This window comes from Misgurnus anguillicaudatus, chromosome 11 (assembly GCF_027580225.2).
Source record: "Misgurnus anguillicaudatus chromosome 11, ASM2758022v2, whole genome shotgun sequence".
In the NCBI taxonomy this organism is placed as follows: domain Eukaryota; kingdom Metazoa; phylum Chordata; class Actinopteri; order Cypriniformes; family Cobitidae; genus Misgurnus; species Misgurnus anguillicaudatus.
In genome coordinates this window covers 17,840,621-17,861,479 of record NC_073347.2, presented here as the reverse complement: position 1 = coordinate 17,861,479, position 20,859 = coordinate 17,840,621, and the positions used below count along the sequence as shown (strand labels likewise).

At 36.1% G+C, this 20,859-nt stretch overlaps 1 protein-coding gene and 1 long non-coding RNA gene across 4 annotated transcripts in view; both read right to left on the bottom strand.

Annotated features, from left to right (window-relative positions):
* nrg3a (neuregulin 3a) overlaps nt 1–20,859 on the bottom strand; it is a 366,558-nt gene that overhangs the window by 123,072 nt on the left and 222,627 nt on the right. The window lies entirely within an intron of this gene.
* On the bottom strand, nt 1,226–3,542 carry LOC141368803 (uncharacterized). Its single transcript, XR_012372149.1, has 3 exons — nt 3,202–3,542; nt 1,676–1,735; nt 1,226–1,552 (listed from the first exon to the last, which is right to left on the bottom strand). It is a non-coding gene; the product is annotated as an uncharacterized lncRNA (long non-coding RNA).

The window sequence follows — 20,859 nt, the reverse complement described above, 5'->3', positions numbered from 1 at the left end:
GATTTTGCTTTAATTTTCGGGGAAATTAAAGCGGGATTCGGGATTAACATTTAGCTTCAGTATGATTTTCGGGACAATTAGAGCAGGATTTGGGATTCGGGACAGCAGCTTAGATTTCGGGACTGTCCCGAATTTTTCGGGACGTCTGGTCACCCTAATTATTATTTATAATGTCGGTCCTCTGACCATTTTAAAAAGCAGCGTTCATAAAAGTTATTACCTGAGGGTCATGAAACCCTCTGTCTTACTACTATAGGTGATAGATGATTATATGATATCCACTAAAGTTTAATTAAGAAAAAAGTACCTTCATCTTCTACTTGATGCTTGTATCGGCACAAAAGCTATGACAGCGGTTGCCAGGCAACTGACTGGAGCTGTTGTACCTTGAACAGCGGTGTCGAGAATCTCTGCAATAATTTAAAAGTTAAGACTTCAGGAACTTTATTCTGCGCATCTGGTTCAAAAGTTGTTATTCTCCTCCGGCATAGTGCTGCACTGCTCCTCATAGACCTGAAACCGAATACCATTCAGTGCACTTGAGCATGTAGTACAGCACTTACAAGCCCAATGGGCTACAGTACATGATGACGCTATACCACTATCGGCAATTTGCATTCTTATTTACATACTTTGTCATCGGGTCAAAAAGTGTTTCATTCTTACAGGTCAAAATCCTTTCGATTCCCCTTTACAACTGAAGACATTAAAATTAAAAATTAGATTATTCGCAAATTGTGGCTGATATTCGGCTTGATTGGTCCAGGGTCTTTTGACTCTTCAGAGCTTGAAAATAAAGATAGCACAAAGCAGTTCCACTCCTGTTCTGTATAGGACAGATAACAAGGTGTTTATAAGATGAATAAAGGAAATAGGGACTGAAGTAGAAAGAGAGAGTGTGCATGGAATATCAAACCCAGAGCTGAAAATCTGATCCTAGCAAACCACTGCACAATTTATCTTTTGATCAGTGCTGGAACATCAGGCAAAGTTGTAGAAAAGGAGAATATAGCAAATCTGATGTATCAAAGCAGTCAAAAGCAGAAACATGGAGTCAATCTTCTAGACTGAAATCTAGCTGTACGTTGCTACTCTATCTCACGGCCAGTCGTGTTATAGTCACAAAATATTTTATACATTTATTCGTGTTATTGACACGATTGTCCGCTGTTTTTCATGCCACTGGAGTACGAATGTCTTTTTCATGTCACAGCACGAGCAGGGCCGTTTGAAGGAATTTGGGGGCCCCAAGCAAAATGGACATGGAGGCCCCCCCACATGCACGCAAAGCCTACAGGAACCACAGCATAGCCACACAGTTTAAGGTTTACAGTTTAATGTTTATTTACACAGTTTGGTGGGAATTCAATAGTGATTTGCACTGTTTTTTTTTTTCTAACAATATGACAGCACACACTTATCAGTTTAAACTTTGGGCTGGGCATGATATCAGGTATAATTATAGAGCTTGTGGTACCTTGTGCTATAGAGGAAACATCAGCACTGAGAAGTGATGCATCTGTTGATGTTGAGGATGACGTTGATGGTGTAGCTGGGAAAATAATTGGAAAAAATTTTTGAAATTACCTGTTAAGTACATTTCACCATTTCACTGTTAGCATATTGAAAGAGGTCACTATAAACAGCTCAGCTCAGTGAGAGAAATTCACTCTACCTTCATCAGTGGATGTATCCTTAGGAGGAGCCTGCTCGCTGAGAAATTTAAGCAAAGCACCTTGAGAGAGAAAGAAAAGATGGTAACACTTTATAATAACAATCAGAAGATTGATAGTTAATTAATCTTTAATTGTCATTTAGCTGTTCTGCCCTCCAAAGGCTAAGTGCAGTATCTACGCAAACACTGAAACTGAGAAAAATGGCTTTAAAGTTTTTTACACCAGCCAGTCAAACATGTTACTGCAATTTTGGCACACACATTTCTCTGAAATGGGACAAAATTTAACCAGGAGACTTTGTCACAAGACACAACAGATCTCACAAAGCCCATTTTAACCCTTAACTCAATTTTGACCAAATGCGTAGTTACTGCGCTTTCGCTTTGTAGGGCAGTGTTAGCAAACAGTCTTTTTACTGTTAACAAACAATGAAATTATAATTAAATGACTAATTATTAGTAGTGTTGTAAATTAACAGTTTATTGTAACACACATATCTATCATATAATATATTAGGTATCGGGTAATGATTAAAAATGCTTGTAGATCTTTAAGAAACCATTTTTAAAACATCTATAAACATTACATAGATAGACGGACCAAATATTCCTAACACTTTGTTAAGGGTTACTAACTTAGTTGGTTTGTAAACTGTCTATAAACATAGACAAAGTTGCAACAAATGATGACTATAATACTTTGTTAAATAGTTAATAAACAGTACCAGTGAAACATGTGGGTTGTCCTGATACTGTACTTGTAACAGTGTAAACATTCCTACACAGAATAAAGTAACTGTTCAAAATCCATTGTAACTTATGTCATTTTCCATAAACTGTCACTACTGTATATCCTGACACTAGCACATTAAGATAAGCTATGAAAAAATAATGTTCCTTGTGGTAAATAACGTATAGATTGTTTACAAAGTATTTATTAAGTAAAACGATCGGTTTGCTAGCAGTTAAATGGCAATAACTGAAGATTAAATAACTAACAATTTACCATCTATTAATGATGGTTATTATAAAGTGTTACCGAAAAGATATGTTAGCAATAGCATTTCCAAATTTTGATATTTATAAGAGATACGTCTGCTTTCACAACCACCAATGCTTAAAAACTTCCCAAGCTATTGTTTGATGCACAGAATTTATCGTGTCGTTTTCCAAACCCCATTTGGTAGATACATTATTTTGTTAAATAGATTATCACGGTTTGGAATAGTTCGTTTCATTAGCACTTTCATTAAAACCTATTAGCTACAGCAACGTCATGGAATAAAACAGCGATTTTGAAACAGATCTGCGTCTTCCTTATCTCGTTAAAAACATATTACAGTATATGTAACCATATTCCGTTTGTTCGAAAAAAAAGTTGACTAACTGTTCGTTACAAGCAGCATTTGCCGTCAGGCAGGTATAGCTAACATAAACAGATTTTTGCTACTGCCTACCTGCTGCAAAATTACATCATTTGCACAAGACAAGTAGAGCTATTTCATCCAATGTAAATTATTACTTACCACTATCTTGTTTTTTTATACTCCTCTTCCTTTCTTTTCTTTCTTTTCTGGCTTCCAGAAGCATAAATCCGTTTCATGGTGACTGCCGAAGTTTTGTATTTTGCCGGCAGCAGAGATCACATGGTTGGCTGGCTGCCTGTTGTCAGCGACTAGTACTGAGAGGGGGCCCCCTTGAGGGGGATTCCGATAATAACAGTGTCATTGCACTTCACTGCATTGCATTGACTATCAAAGGGACACAGTTTGTCGTTGCATTTATTCTCAACTAGTCGTTGTCTTGGGGCCCCAGAAAATTCCGGGGCCCCAAGCAATTGCTTGGTTTGCTTGCCTTGTCGCGACGGGCCTGAGCACGAGTTTCTATAAATAGTTTTTGGTGTCTGTGGCATGACTTTCTTTATCGTGTCATTTTATAGTTTTTCTCATTGTTTTTTTCCTATTTTTAAATCATTGTTGCTTGGGGTTAGGGTTAGATATCGGGGTTTGCATTAAAGGTGCAGTGTGTAATTTTTAGAAGGATCTCTTGACAGAAATACAAAATAAAATACAAAACTATATTATCAGAGGTGTATAAAGACATTTCATAAAGAACTGTTATGTTTGTATTACCTTAGAATGAGACATTTTATCTACATACACAGAGGGTCCCCTTACATGGAAGTCGTAATTTTGTGCCACCATGTTTCTACAGAAGCCCTTAACGGACAAACTTTTTTACTAAGTTGTCTACGAAGATGACATGTTTGTCCAGTGGCAGCTACTGTAGCTTCTCTATGCGTTTCAAAACAGCAGTGGACTGAGCCATTGGTCGCAATTCGCAACCTCACCACTAGATACAGCTAAAATTTACACATTGCACTTTTTAAGATGTAATTTTATGCATTGGTTTCTAAATGTTTCTACAAGAATTCTCACTCAATTGTTAACCCAGCACGTGTTCTGTCCAATATTTACCCATTATGGGTCAAAAATAACCCAGCCATTTTTAGAGTGTAACCCTAAACCGAAGCGACGATGGTAAGAAAATAGGACAAAATATTTCATTAACAAATACGTGACAATGACACGTAAACAGAAATATGTGTCAGTGTCACGGAAAAGACTTACAATTTTACGTGACTATAGGTACGTAATTTCGTGATACTGTGTTGCACAGAAAGTGATTCTAACCCCAACCCCAAGCGATATGACAAAAATCTGAAAATAAAAAGAAACGACGAGAAAACAGAATATAAAATGACATGATAAAGACAGTCGTGCCACAGACACGAAAAACTATGTATAGAAATTTGTGCTGAGTGACAGCATAAAATTGTGTCAATAACATGAATAAATTAATCAAATATTTCGTGACTATAACACGAATTTCCGTGAGATTGGGTTGAACATTTTGAGTTAAAAATCTATTATTTCTACTATAGGTCAACAACATAAGAGTACTTGTGGGTAGTTTTCCTGTTTTTAATTGTACATATTGCAAAAAAACAAAAAAAACATGAATATACAGCCATGGAAAAAATAAGAGACCACTAGACCTTTGCCCTTAATCATCATTTGTAACCATTTCAGTTCAGTGTCTTTTAAATTCAAACGACAGCAAACCTCAGGAGTGACAGTCACCAAACAGCAATAAGATTGAGTGCATGCCAAGAAACTTACAAAAATGTGATTAAAAATCAGAGAATAATCCATAAAATCTGAGAATCTGAGATTTACAGCAAATAGTGATCTTAGTACACCTGGAATTTTGTTACTTTTTGAAATAAAGGTGAGTTTTGTATGCTATATCCCAATACATGTCATCATTGCAAAATTATACCCCAATATATAATTTCATAATATATTAATTTTTACCTGCTGCCATATCGCTAATATAGTTCATGCATCTTTGGATCGTCTGTATTTGGGAAGTTGACAAACAACCTAAAGAATAGTATAGGTTGGAGGATAGGTTGTGCAAATGTGTGAATTACTTATTGTCTAAACATTGTTGCAAACAAGCTTGAAATTAATGTAATATGATGCATTAGGTAAAAACTGCCTAGAGTCCTGAGGATATATCTATTACAAATGGTAGTTATATTGCCTTTGGTACAAAGACAACAGTACCTGGACCTGACAGGTACAGGAACAACACATAAGCTCACTGTTGTAGGGGCTAATACTGTTACTGTTGCTGTGAAAGCGTTCCCACAGATTGCACTTTATCATGACATTAATTCCATGCAAAATAACCCAGTGACACATACTATCAGGCTCACATAAGTCCCTGGAAAATTAGACACAAACAATAGTGCATAAATTGGTATATGAGGTCATAATTACACAGTGCTGTTTGTACAAGAATTAAATATCCTGAGAGGCGTTGAGCAAATTACATGAAGCCACACATCTTTCTAGAAGCCCGTGTTGTAGTAATTATCCCGACCGACATCTGTTGTGAAATAGGCTTTTATATTAAGCAATAAAGAATGTTTTCAACATCATGTATGTGACTATAAATACAGATACAGCATGGCAGTGCTGGACTCAAGAGCCTCACTATACAACAGAGTCATAGAAAGAGCAAGCGAGAGAAAGAGAAATAAGAAAAGTGTTTCAACTACGGTACTTTCATGTCATTTTGACTTATTGTATAATGTTCACGTTGAATTAAAAAACTTTTTACCATGTGTTCATCATTTTTGTTGACATCTTTTCAAATGCAGTATGCCAACTGTTTATTACATCAGAACCAGGAAATATAAAACATCTTAAAAATAAGAATTATATTTTCAAATCACTTAAAAAGTAAAAATTTATGCAAAAATGTAACCCAGGACCTTTGCATAGTAAAGATAGTGTTGTTGGTTAAAAGGAGACAAACGTGTCAGTAAGGGCATTATTGACATTTAATATTTGTAAATGACACGGGTAAATAATATTTGTGAATACTAAATTGCAATTGTGTGACAAATCCAAATCAAGATGTAATTGTGTCAAATTATTATGCAAAAAGTGAGGAAATGTAATTAGATTTAGGATATATGCAATTCTAGCAGTGATATTACCCATACAGCTCATACTCCCTGTACAGTACATATAATGAGTAAATCTATAGTCGGGTGATTCTCACGAAAACTTGGTTTTAAAAATGTCAAGCATGAAAATGTAAAAATTGCTTTAATTTACTTTTTTTTCCCACCAGACATTGAAAAACAAAGTCTGGAGTAAATGGGAACATTAATTTAAAAACTTTTACTTATCATTTAACACTTTTTGTAACATAATTTAAAAAATTAGTCCTAAAAAATCTCATTACCGCAACAGTCAGAAAACATCAACACTGACATATTTTCAAAATGACATGACAAACCTGAAAGAACATAATTTGGAGTTTCTGCACATGCATTTAAAATCAAAGTATTATGCTTCTATTAATTAAATTAACATTTAATAAGCATCTGTTGTGGTAATGATAATCAAAATGTCGTGTAAGCATTCTGACAAGACAATATTTCAAATTAACTGTAAAAAAATTATCTTACCTGGTAGCCATCTTGAAGTAACTGGTCCATGTGCTTGGTCACTCAAAATTAAACTTTATTAAAATTCTGTATGTGTGCTTAAACTCTTCTCAAAAAGTGTTGCGGAGGATGAGAACATCAGGCATGGACACATCATTTTCCTAATTTTTCTTTATTATTATTATACACGAATATTCAGTAAATATTTTTTCTGTCATCTAAAGTAGTCTAGCAAAACATCCATTTATTTTTTTTCTTAATATTTTTGTGTTGATCTGAATAAATTACAACATAACGCATGTTCAAATACAGCCGGACACATTGCGGTAATGAGAATTTCAGCAGAAAATGAGATAAAATTTACAATTATAAATTCTTATGTTGAAATCACACATTGTGCAAGGTAGAACACAGTATTGTGTTAATTCTGATGCTTTTTAATGTTACTATATTACACATTTTAAAGCTAAAATCATTAGTGTCGTGGTGTTTCAATGGTTTCGTGAGAATCACCCAGTCATTGGCGTTGAGACATAATTTAAGGCCTAAGGATGGTTGCAGTCCTATGTGATGTCCCTCAAAGACGTTCAGTCCACGCAGATTTATTAGGCTCACGCCAACACATTCACTTTACCTCACATTGCATTGATCTGCCTTTTACATCTCCATAAGCCTCCATGCTGTACACTAATAGGAAGTAATAAAGTTACTTTGTCACCACAGTAAAACACGTTCAGTCTTTGCTCTCCAATGTCTTAGACAATGAAAACAAACAAACCCCTCCTGACTGCTCTTTACAGCTTTCTAAGTGGACTTTTAAACTAGTAAAGCACTCAGGAAAACTTCAGAACATATAAACACTTAAAACGATGTTGTGGGTGCGCATTTTTTGTTTATCCTTAAGGGTGTTTGTTATACAAGGACACGGGCTACAAAATTGGGCAATATGTCTAGGATTTAGGCTACATTTTATTATTATTATTATTATTACAGTGACAAAAGAGTCCACACCCAAGTATCTACAGTAATATGTCCCTAGACATGGCTCTGGATCTAAGGGGCTGTTTATACCACATTCACGTTTAGACCTGGTATTAGTCTCCCATGCACTTTCGACTGCTTTTGTACTAATTACATTAAGGGGGTGGCATGTGGGCCTGTGAGTCCCTCTGCTAAAACTCATTTGGGAGAAATTGTGGGTTTAAATTGATGCAAACTAATATTAGTTCAGAATTGCTGCTTGCGTTGTTAGTAAACATACTGCACAATGTTTTATACATATATGTAAGAGCTTTCTCTGATATTTCAAGGCAATCGAGGAAATAAGTTCATGCAACTTTCACACACTCTGTGCTCAGTACGTCACATATAAATAGGTGGAGAGTAGGCGGTCTCTTGTGTCTACATCACAAAAACAATCCAGTTGAATGCGTTTTCGACCACCTTCGAATGTGTGCTCAAAACGTTTCACACCCCCTGTTTACACCTGTATTTAACATATTCCACTTGTGGACCGATCGACCAAAACGCATCTTAATACCAGGTGTTAACAGCCTCTAAGGGATTTTACATCTGTTTTATAGTCCAACCAATGTCCAGTTGTGCAGATTAGAAACAACGGACACATTTTCTCTCCACACAGTTTAAATAGTCATGTTTGTCTGTGTTCAGTACACTCTCAGAAATAAAGGTACAAAAGTTGTCACTGGGACAGTACCCTTTCAAAAAGGTAACCAAAGAGTGCATATTAGTACTTCAAAGGTACATATTGGCAGTTCAAAAATACATATTTGTACATAGATGGTACATATTAGGCCCTTTTTTTAAAGGGTACTGCCCCAGCGACAGCTTTGTACCTTTATTTTTGACAGTGTAGTCTATCTGGAACGGATTTTAATATTAAGAGGTTTGTTTAAACCCTCAACCAAAACCTCCACTCATGAGTAATAACTCAAGTCCGTTGAATGCTTAAATCTGATTGGCTAATGAATGTTCTGAGGTGTGCAATTATTTTCTGGGAAACGCATGGTAAACGTAGCTCCAGGCAGCTCTCTTGACCGTATTACAGTTCCATATCACTTCGCATAGTTAATTGGAATAACGGACTAACAAAAACAACATGACAGATGATTTTCCGAGGCAATAACAGCGCTGGTTAGAGAAGCACAGAGGTAGCCTCGTTCACACAATCTCTCTCTCTCTCACCTCGGGTGTGCATTAATTTCCTAATAATTCAACGGCCCATCGCCAATTATTCCTTACGTATATAATATGTATATACCTGGAACAAACAAAGCAGATTGAATTCATGATTAATTTATTTAGCATTTTGTTTGTTTGTTTGAATTCATGATTAATTTATTTAGCATTTTGTTTGTTTGTTTGTTTGTGTAAGAATAATTGAAATAAAATTCTGAAAAAAATGGATATGTGCAGGTGTGTTTAAGAAAATACTTAACTTAAATTTATTTACTAAAAAAAAAAATTGATCGGAACAAGAAGTTGTTACAGTGAAAGGTTTGTAAAAAATTTTGGTGCCACTTTACAATAAGATTAGTTAATATTAGACAATACATTATGGGCCCTATTTTAACAACGCAAGTTCACTTAGGGCGTGTCCAAATCCACTTTGCTAGTTTAACAACGATAAAAATGGTTTATGCACCTGGCACACAGTCTAAAAGGGTTGTTCCTATTCGCATAATGAGTAATGGGGTTGTTTTAGGTGTAACATGCAATAAACCAATGAGAGTCTCATCCCTCATCCCCTTTAAAAGCCAGTTGCGCTTGCTTACCCATATGCCCCCCCTTTTCAGCACCGGGAGTGCGCCCTGAAAAATATTACTTAAAAAAGGTTCTCAACATATCCAAAAGTCATCATATACAATAAATCCGTGGGGTAGCATTTAAAAAAATCAAAACAAATGCAATATTATATATTAGCATATTTAAAAAAAGCAAAAAAAAAAAATCTGCTTACGAGGCTACAGGTGAAGCAACTCTTCTGCCAGCTCATCTTAGCTTCACGCCTTCTAAAGTCCTATAAACTGTCCTCATTTATGTCCGTGACGCTGGACATAAAAATGATAATTGCGTGGGGCTCAAACTTGCAAAAAACACTTCCACCGTTCATTGCGCCGGTGTATTATAGGGCCCTAGGTATTAGGTGAACTTTTGTTGTTCTGATAATGACATGGTCCTTACAAGGAACCCGGTTAGAGTAAAAAATTAGGCAAGAGAAGTGTGTATTTGTGTATTACATTCAAAAATCTCACTTAAAGAAATAAACTCTGTTGAACTCTTTCAAAAGACTTTTTGAAGTGTATGAGGCCTCATGTCGTTAGAGCTGCATTCATTCAACACAGATCGTACGTCAACAGAAGCTGTGATGCAGAGATTTCATATAGCTGTTCTTTATTCTATTTAACTGATGTATTTTTAAAATCACAAACATACACTGTTTTTACTGTGACGCATTTCAGCTATTATTCTCCTTTAAGAGGAGAGTGGGTGAGAAAGAAACAGAGAGGCGTTATTAAGCACATTTTGGGATCTTAAATGTGAAGCTTATTTCAGTGGCACACCAAAAGAAAAAATTTGATGGTTTTCATTACTTTTAAAACTCACCTACAGTACCTTTAAAAGACACCACCTGTCTTTGGGGTCACACTGTAGACAAAGTTGTAACCGCATGCTTAACAGGCTGAGAAATCCATTGTGATGGGTCCATACGTGTCATGACTGAAGTGGAAAAGAATGTGATGATATGTCAAACCGAGGTGAGAAACCGTGTGTTTGTTTTTCAGCCGTGTCCGCAGGCTATCACGCCACCCTTTATGGGGTCTTCAAATCTCAGTTGATCCTTTTAGATTCGATTACGTTAGTCTGCTTGGCCTGCAGGTTTGTGGAAAATAACACAACCCAACCTGCCATGGGAACATGTGCAAGGTCACTAGTTTCAGCGGCTGTTCTTTTAAACCAAAAAGAGATTTGGCATCGAGTTTACCCTCCAGTGTTACTGGTCAAAATAATACAGTTTATTTTCTGTGCTTTCAGGAACCTTAATTGTTTTTTTGTTGCCTCTAGGAAATGTTTGAAACAATATTTTATTTGATGTTGTTTTGTGTGTATGTGTGTCCTGCAGACTGTTGTATTAAGTTATATACCTTGTATGAACATTCGGAGAAAAATGGTGGCCGTGAAGTCGATCCAAAAACATCAAGATCAACAGAAGCGCATGACCTCAAGACATAAAACATCTTGTTTTAAGTACTTGTACATTTTAAAGACATACAAAGTTTATTGCATGAAACAAACTGAAAGTTTAAAATAAACTTTTCACTCAAATTATGCTAATACATTATTTAAAGAAAAAGTTGAATGAGAAAATTCCCAGTTACAGATCTTTAGACCTATCTGTATGTGGAATCTTTGTTCTGCATTATTACTTTAACCTTACCATTGCTTAATGAAACAAATGTCTCTTTATGCGATTTTCTTTTACATTCCTTTCATTGCCATGGCAACAGGTCAATTGGATTTTAGCTGAAAAGGTTTTAAACTGCACCGCATTAGAAACAGGAGTCTAGAAGAAAGTTCGAGTTGGATGAATACAATTGGTGTTGGTTCAAACAGAGTGGTTCCTTGAATCAGAGTCATGAATAAGGTTGATGCCCTGTCGTGTTGGTGAATAGAGAGGTTTTGTGGTGTGCTTCAGTGATGGATGCCAAGGCTGGAGGCGTGACATCCTTGCCATTACTCACAAGCAATGAATTCCTGGGTTTGAGTTCAGACAGAAAGATCCTGGACTACATCAAAAGCTCTTCAGTGTGCAATAAAGCAGATGCCTCTCTAAAACAAAATGAAAAAGAATGGCACAATTGCACCCATGTCTCTATATAGAGATATTATGCTTCTGTTATGGCTTTTGCCAGCTTCAATTTTGCTGCTGTTTGATCAAGGCTCTGACTGCATTTCAGGTGAATTAAGTTTCAATAATCGCATGCAAACACTTTCAATTCACTGAGAAGTGAAAGGTGAATTCAATATACAGAACGCAGTAATGCATTCGTTTATATACCTACTGAAGCAATAGATGGGGCTATTGTGTTACAATGATTTCAGCTTTGCCAGGTGAATATGCTGGAAACGTATGCAAATTCGATCAAATTTTCGGTACAGATTTTTGGTTACAGCCATTACCTTTCTAGTCCCGCAAATTGCATGTGGTCTTTTTAATCAGCCTAGTTTTTTTTTTCACTTTGACGCTCCATTATTAGGTGAAACACGTACACAGTATCACATTTTGCAGATTTGCAAAGGGCAAGACTTTAATCATTAAAGTCATGAGGTGGAAAGCAATGAAACGTGATGTATTTCATTATAAAGGGCTTTGTACAATTAGAGTCATTTTGAATCCCTCAATGCCATACCTATTTTCTTCAAGTACAACATTTTAATTTATAAAAGCTCAATAATGCATCTTGCTGCACACTCATTGGTATAAAATGGTATTTGTTGTAGGCTGGATATAATGAGTGTAAGGTCAAGTGTCTTCATTCATTTTCCCATGCATTTATCTGTTCAAGAACTGCATGTTCCCGATTTATCTATATTAGATATATTAAGAAACATTGTTTTTGCGCCACAGCATTAATGCACATACAGCAGTGAAACCGCTGTAGGACATTACACATCAGGGCAGCAAAACAAAACTGACAACATTATTACGAACAGAAGATTTCAGGGTTGTTTTGCAAGACAACACATGAAATGTCTCGATTATCTGACAGATATCACAGAAACAGGTGTCCTGAGAAATCATGCCTGTGACAGCTCTAGGCTCTGTATACAGCGAAAAAGAGTCAGGGGAGCGACCCGTGCTTTTTATAGCCATTTAGAAAATTAGCCAATCAGAAATGCTCCCTGCCTGTCAATCACTTGTCCAATTGATTTGCTGACATGTCTTTGGAGGGTTTTGTAAGGTGGGGTGAAGATGAAGTTAGCAAAATGGCACATGTTAACAGCTGTAATCACTTTTAAAAAGCTAAAAAAAGATGCATATTGTTGATAAAATTAGCTTAGCTGGTAGAGTACTGGGTTAGTTACATAAATGTCATGGGTTTGATTCTCATGGAATACACAAAAAAATAGTTAAAGGACAAGTTCGGTATTTTACACTTAAAGCCCTGTTTTCAGATTGTTTATGATGAAATAGAACGGTTTTGACTGAAATTTCGACATATGCAGCTGCCCCGAGAATTTACGGGTGTTTGTGTTTCACCTCCCACCTCTAAAATGGGTTTAATGGTGCACTGGAACAATCCTTCGTAAAATGCATTAAACTTTCGTTTACAAAGTCGTAAAACGTAAAAAGATGCTTTCCAACAGGTGTTTTAGCATTCGTTGTTAACTTGTGGACCTATTTTTCCAAACGCCTCACACCCGTACATTCTTCCGCTGAGAGCTTGAATAATAGACACTCCAGCCCAGTTGGTGGCGCTTATCCGCCATTGCCAATTGCAGGAAATAGAAACAAAGTTCCCAGGGCGGAGTAATACCTCACAGCACATCTAATACAAGTCAATGGAGTTGGCAAAAACTAGGATAAAACCTGTTGGAATGCATAATTTGCAGCGATTTTTGTGTGAGCATACCAGTGAACACCCCTGACCACTCGGTGAGTTTCACGTCTTTGTAAACGAAAGTTTAATGCATTTTAGGAAGGATTGTTCCAGTGCACCATTAAACCCATTGTAGAGGTGGGAGGTGAAACACAAACACCCGAAAATTCTCAATTTCAGTCAAAACCGTTCTATTTCATCAAAAACAATCTGAAAACAGGGCTTTAAGTGTAAAATACCGAACTTCTACTAAATGCATAAATGCAATGTAATGTAAATGATGACTGGAGTTTTAAAAATGACTTAAGGGTACTGAAAAAGTTTTCAAAACTTATACAAAAGCATACTAGTATCACTATCAACCCCCCTTGGAGAACAAGTGTTGCTAAGTGTACCTGTACCAGCGTGAATGTCTGTGTATACTTGATCTCAACAAGCTAAATGATAGGTTCAGTGTAAAACGAGCAAATAAACAAACATCCCGGCATAAGATACCTTGATAGCAGCTCATTGAAACACTGAGAAATGTTGACACAATGAGAGGTGTTGAGGTAAAAGGCATTTTTTTAAACAATTTAATGGTTGAGCATTACTAAAGCAAAATAATTAATAATTAATTCTCCTATTAATTTTCTTGGGTCCCTACACTAACCATTAAACACATACAATGTTATTAATAAGGACATTCCTAAGAATATTCTGTGAAAGTTTAACCTTGATATATTTAATATTGACTGAGTAGGACCATGTCAAAGATTGAAATAAATATGAAATCAAAAAGTGAAATCAAAGGATGTTCCTATCTCATAATTAGATCACAAGATTTTAGCCTGGATTTCACAGGCAGGGTCACATAAAATAGTCTAAGAGCAAGATGAATACACCTTCCAGAGTAAAATGACTGGGTAGGTAGATGCTGAATGCCCTCTAGACTTTAAAAATCAATATCACTCCTGTGCTCTGAACTATAAATAGATTGACAGATAGATACAAGCAGAGACAGCCATGGCTCACTTTTCTTCACAACTCAAAATAATACATATTTGTATATTTGCTGAGAGGTTAAAATATCATGAAACCCCCCTGTTTCAGCAGTGTTTTTTCACACAAAACTGGGGCTGAAGTGGGAGGGCAGATTGTGGATAAAAGGTGGAGATTGCATAAAAGAGGGGAATGCATTTCCAATAAGCAAATAAATACTGCTAATTTGCACACAACAGTGTAAACACACCCATATATTAGTGATAGTTACTATTCAAAGTTTCTCTTGCATATCAACGATGACCCATTGTGACCCATTTATAATACTAAATTATAATACAAACTAAGCTATATGGCATCTATAAAATATGCACTCAACCCCAATTCGCTATGTCTCGGGTAAAAATGTTCATTACAAGCATATTTTCCGTGTGTTTGTAGGCCTTTCTCATGAATAATACTCAAAAACGACATTCATGCATATTTGGCAGCTAATGAATGATCAAAGAACGCGCATTACCCTCACATGTTACAGTATGACATGGCATCAACGTAACTTTTCAAACAGGAAGAAAGAAATGGCCCCAAAAAGCTCAAAAAAACCCAGCTTCCAGATTGTAATATAATTTGTGACAGCTCTTACTGTTTCAAGTCATGTGCAACATGTACTGTATAGACCAGGGGTCTTCAACTACTCTTCTTCGGGGGCCAGATTTTAAAATTGTAAATATGATGCGGGCCAAACTTTTACCCCTATTTTTACTTTTTATATATTTTTTAATTTTACAATGTATATATATATGTGTGTCTGTGTGTGTGTTGTTGTTTTTGTTACTTATGTTTAAGTATATAAAAAAACATATTAAAAACATGCATTTTAAAAAGCACACTTCTTGTATCCAGTGTGTTGCCTTATAATTACTGAAAACTCATATTTTCTTTATTAATATTTAAAAACAATTGCAGTTTAACATGTAAGAGCCAAATGTTAATAGTAAAAGATCAACACTTAAACATATTTTGTTTAACGGTTTAACTTTAATTAATTGTTAAATGTCAAGTATTCACAACATATAGCCAGTGTTCTCCTAATGACTAAAAATGCACTACATGTTTTCTTTTTTTAATATTTTATAGATATAAAGGCTAAACAGCTTTTCCATTGTACATTACATACAGATATAGCGGTCGGGAGTTCGCCCCCTAGTGGCAGTCGTAATGAAATTGCAGTTTAATAGTAAATCTGTCATGGGAGAGAAACTCAATCCAGCGCAAGAACATTTAATCTACGACTATATTTATAGTTAATAATTAACTTACCAGTAATAAATCGTTTTTAAAGTATTCAATTGTTACTGATAAAGTGAAACAAAAAATAATTTATAATTTTTACTTTTCACACCGTTTTGATTGGAACACAGTCAACACACTGAAATACATCACTTCCGGTCGGCGCGTCACATGCAGTGTAGTCGCATACGTTTATTTTCTTTAGTGCATCCAAAGCTCGAATTTGATCGGATAATTATGCACCTGCAGATGGTTGGCACCCCGTGCAGCCCCTTTCTGACTACCTTTTCGTTTTTTCGGCCGCCATTGGTCATACAGTGAAAAGGAAAAAGTAACCACGCTGAATTTAAATCAGACTATGGCCATTTCTCAATCCGAAGGCTGCAGCCTCCGGAGGTCGCATTTCCAGGATGCATACGTCTTTTAATTTTAACAATTATAAAGATGACTGTTATTCTTAGTTAATGGTAAATTGTTGTAATGTGCTTATGATTTGTGTAGTAATGCTCAGTTAACTTAAACTTGATGACATATATGCAGTCTGCATATGCGACCTCTAGAGGCTGCAGCCTTCCGATTAAGAAAGGGCCAAAGGTGACTAGCCCTGGTATAGACCATTTTGCAAGATGTAAACAAAACTGGTCCAGAAGCACTTCCTGTTTCAGTTTTTAACACTACATAAACGTTGGGATAAAATACAACCAATAAAGAACTGAATCAAAAACTTAAACAAACATCTTCAAGAAATATGTGAAATAAAGAAAACAGTTACAAGCATTTCTGGACCAGTGTTGTTTACATCTTGCAAAATGGTCTGTATATCAAAAAATGTGTTTTAGACCTTCATGACCTTCGCTTCTACAAATCGGCCATTACTTCACTTTCTCTCTTTTTTGCATTTCTGCATATCTGTAGACTGTTTTGAAATAAGTTTCGATGTGACACACATACTGTACACTTTTCTGCTAGCTTGCCCACATATATTTATAATTATCTTTTCATTTGCTCTGGTTTGGTTATTTATAGAAGAAAATCACTGTGCCTTCACATGGTTCTACATAAGCGTAATAAGAATTTTCGGCAAACCAAAGAAAGGTTCATTTGCATGCATTTGCATGGCATTAGCACATCAAACTTCTCCACTTTGCGTAGAAACTGCGGTTCTCTCTCCCGTATACACCAGCGGCTTTGAATGTATATTACTTTGCACATTAGCAGAGAGGTTTCTTGTGTTATTTGTGTGTAATACACTTTCCATCTCCTCTCATTTTGTCTCAGTTAAAGCAGACAGCGGTAAGACTGCATGTGATTAGAAGCCAACCATGCTTGTATGACGGATATGCTGAATCTTAGGTTTTAGTAAATGTCCTTGAAAGAATGTTATTATAGCTACTACTGTGTATAAATGTGAGTGTAGGTTAGCATCTCTTTTAGATTAAACCTTACACCTGTGGGGGTAAATTCGCTAGGAATGAATTGCGTTCAGTGATGGTGCTGTTGATTTGCACACACTGTCTGTGCTTATTTTTTAGAGCCAGACTCACTAAAGGAATTATGCAAATCAGGTAACGGTGTGAATGCTTCCACAAAATTAGTGCACACCGTCATTTGCACAGCACAATTACCCATCTTGGATGTTGATTTTAAGCTTTTGGTTGTGGAGGATGCAGAATACCACCCCAAACTGTCATAATATACTGCACTGTCAAAAAAGGTACCGAAGCTGTCACTGGGACGGTACCCTTTTAAAAGGTCCTAATATGTACTATTTACTTACAGATATACCTTTGAGATACAGTGTGTAGCTTTGAAGTACTAATATGCACCATTTAGTTGGTGTACACCCAATTGACAGTACCTTTTGCTGACCGTGGGTTCACACCAGCCATTTTTGAGGCGTCAAATTCGCGTCTAGTTTGCCGCTTGAACATTTTGAGTTTACTTGCTTCATTCGCACGTGAAAGCCGCAAGTGAAATTCTAGTCATCAAGAGAGATTCGCACAGAAATTTGCTTCATGGGAGGGGCTTCTGCAAGTCCGCTCGCTTTTTGTAATCACGTCACTACTAGAGCAAGCTCCTGATTGGTTACCGCAGCGCGTTTTTCCGCCAAAGTTCAAATTTTTCAACTCGCGCATTTGCTGCGGCAACGCTAAATTCGCGCCATTCACGCGCGAAAGAGACAGAATCGCGTCTGCCGAGCTAAACGCCACATTTGCGTTGCAAGACCTCCAGACATGCGTCAACGCATCTTTACATTGACTTAACATTGAAATCACTCGCGCTTGACGCCTCTACCGCGGCTGGTGTGAACGCAGCATGAGAGTGTGGGAATGTAGCACATCACTGTACTGTTGCGATCCAGGAACCTGAATAAACTCTTTAAAATGTTGAAGGTCACTCAGCTACACTGCAAAACCGGATATATGAAGTTATAATGCTCTTCTCCATAAGCATTTTACTGCTACCATGATCGATAGAAAATGTTTAACATCTCAAATAAAATGTATTTTGTGCAGTAACGCAACAATAACTGGCAAGTAAACAGCGCTATATCTACCATATCTATAATAAACCTCATTTACATGGAAAGGAGATGTGTTTGCTCTGGAAATGAATAAAATAAATGCTTCACAGAGACACAGTATTAAGGGTATTGGTAGGCTCACAAGCTTTGTGCATTTAGCATCCTATTTACAGCAAGAAAAAGCAGCCACATTCTGAACTGAAATGCATGCGTGATAATTGGAATTTTCTTGCTATTTATCAAGCACAGCAAGCTAATACAATTGCACAATTATCTTGTTGAGCCATATTAATTAGAAATAACAACGGAGTCAACACAAATCAATTGAAACTTCAAGAGGTGAGAAAATTGCATTGTGACTGAACTCTTGCCTTGGGTGAGAGTAAGGCTAGATTAACAGACTGATCTTAATCGCAACTTAATCAGAGAGAAATTATTCACTAAAGTGGGCTTCACAGAAGGACTGGTCACGATTAAAGCACCACATTGTCCATGGTTTCAGGGTAAGAGTTTAGTGAGTGCTTATAAATGTATAAAAAACTATAATAATTTCATATGATTGTGCATATGCATATACTGACATGTAAATCATTACACTGATTATTAAAAATGAGATAAATTATTGTGCAATTTTGCATGCCATTATCTCATTGGGAGGCAGTGTGCGTATGAAAGAGTCCTCAGGGCATGCTTGGATTACTGGCATGCTCTCATTTTGGGAGACAAAGTGTGCAAAGGTTCAGTACATAATGCTTTTCTCTCATTCTCTTACTCTTTATTTCTGCTTTATCTCATTTCCGTTGTCATTCGCTGTGTGGAACGCACAATCATAAGAGAAATTATGATTTATAGCTTGGCACAAAGCAGATTTTGCAGGAGATAAAAAACCTCAGATTTTTCATGATAAGTGTTTGCTATTAACTGGTTGTCCTTAAGGAAAATTAAGACCTTGAAAACAAGGCTTTATGGGACAAGGCTGTGTTCTTGCTGTTTTATTAGTTATTTTATCAGCACTGTATTGTGACTGGGGGGAAATAGAAATATTTAAACACAGATGAATAATGTTGCCTACAAAACATAAAGGGTAAAAAGACACTTGAATGGCTGATTTTTGACTAAATAAATTCATGAGGATAAAAGGATAGGAGAGAAAATTATTCAAATCAAGTTTTATGTCTGTCTGCTTTCTGGTATGCATAAATCCTAATGCATTGCCTGTTGATGCTGAAAATCAATGTTTTTTGTTTGTATGTTTTTCTGCTTGACTAAGGCTTCGGTGTGACATGTGACAAGCATTTGAAATGAATTGTGAAATTGAATTTACATTCTGATTCAACTGTGCATCCAGCCTCCTGTAAGAGTGATTGAAATTACAAGTGCCTTCAATTTCCAATAATTTCATCCGTGTTAGGATGCTCACCTGCAGGAGCGGCAAAATAAGCACTCTGCAAACAGAAGTGCTCGTTCAAGACGGCCTTATCTTTCACCCGCCTCTTTTTATCCTTTCTTTCCTTCACCTATCATTGCAAAACATCTCTTATCCACTCCTTCCTTTCAGTGCAATTTCAACACTCATGCATCTTGCTTCTTTGTCACCTCTTTATAACTTGCAGATATGCAGTTTTTCCACCAGAAATCTCAAAATATTTTTGGAAATATTTTTTATTAAATATATTTACTGTTGTTTTCAATAGGGCTGGTATTGTTAGGAATTTCACAATTCAATTAGATTGCAACTCTTGATAATTCGATTCAATTCAATATTGATTTATTTGCTTCAATATCAATTCAGTAATAAGTAAATACACAAGTAATTAAGTACCTGAGTATATTTTTACAGTGTTTCCCACAGGATTTTGAGAGACTGTGGCGGTAATGACGTCACACGCCGATTAGAATATATGTGAGGTCATTGCGTTGTGTTTTACTCTTTGATCTGTCACATTATATTGCATTTTAACACAACTGAGTGGTATTTTTACATATTATCTGGTCTGTTGTCTATAAAATAGTGACTAAACACAACCCAGTAACGACCCACGACCCAATAACTCCTTGTTTAATCCAATCAACTCTTTATTTAACTGCTGCTAAAAACATAACATCGTCTGACAAAATCACCATGCATTTACATTGAGGCTGTACTGATGTTGCTCTTCTCATCAGTGTTGTTGCATTATGCATTGTTTTTTATTTTAAATACGAGTGGTAGTTTTATTGTATATCGCGTATAGCGCAGACAATTCATAAATATGAGAGAATACTCACTTGACTGTTGCCCACAGCGCTGCCACTGGCCGGTGGGCTGAATCGATTCATAGGATTTGATGAATCGATATTGAATTGAGAAACAAATAATTGCAATGCATTGATTAATCGATATTTTTACCCAGCCCTAGTTTTCAATTCTGTTTTAGAAAGCTGACATCTTAATTTTGCTGTCTCTTTAGTAGGGTTGGGTATGGTTTTAATTTTTGCGATTCCGGTGCCATTTCCGCTTATAGAATCTGGTTCTTATCGATTCCTGGTTCTGATTTAAATATTTTTAGCGAGAGAAAAGAAGATAAAATACTTTCAAAAATTTTATTTTATTCTTGCAACATTTAGTCTATAACCTGTTGACTGTAACTGTTAACTGTGACAATTCGTCTAAAAATGACAAATAAATGAACATTTCTTAAAGCAACACCTTAAAATAAATAAATAAAAAATTTACCTTAAAATAACGTTTCCAAAA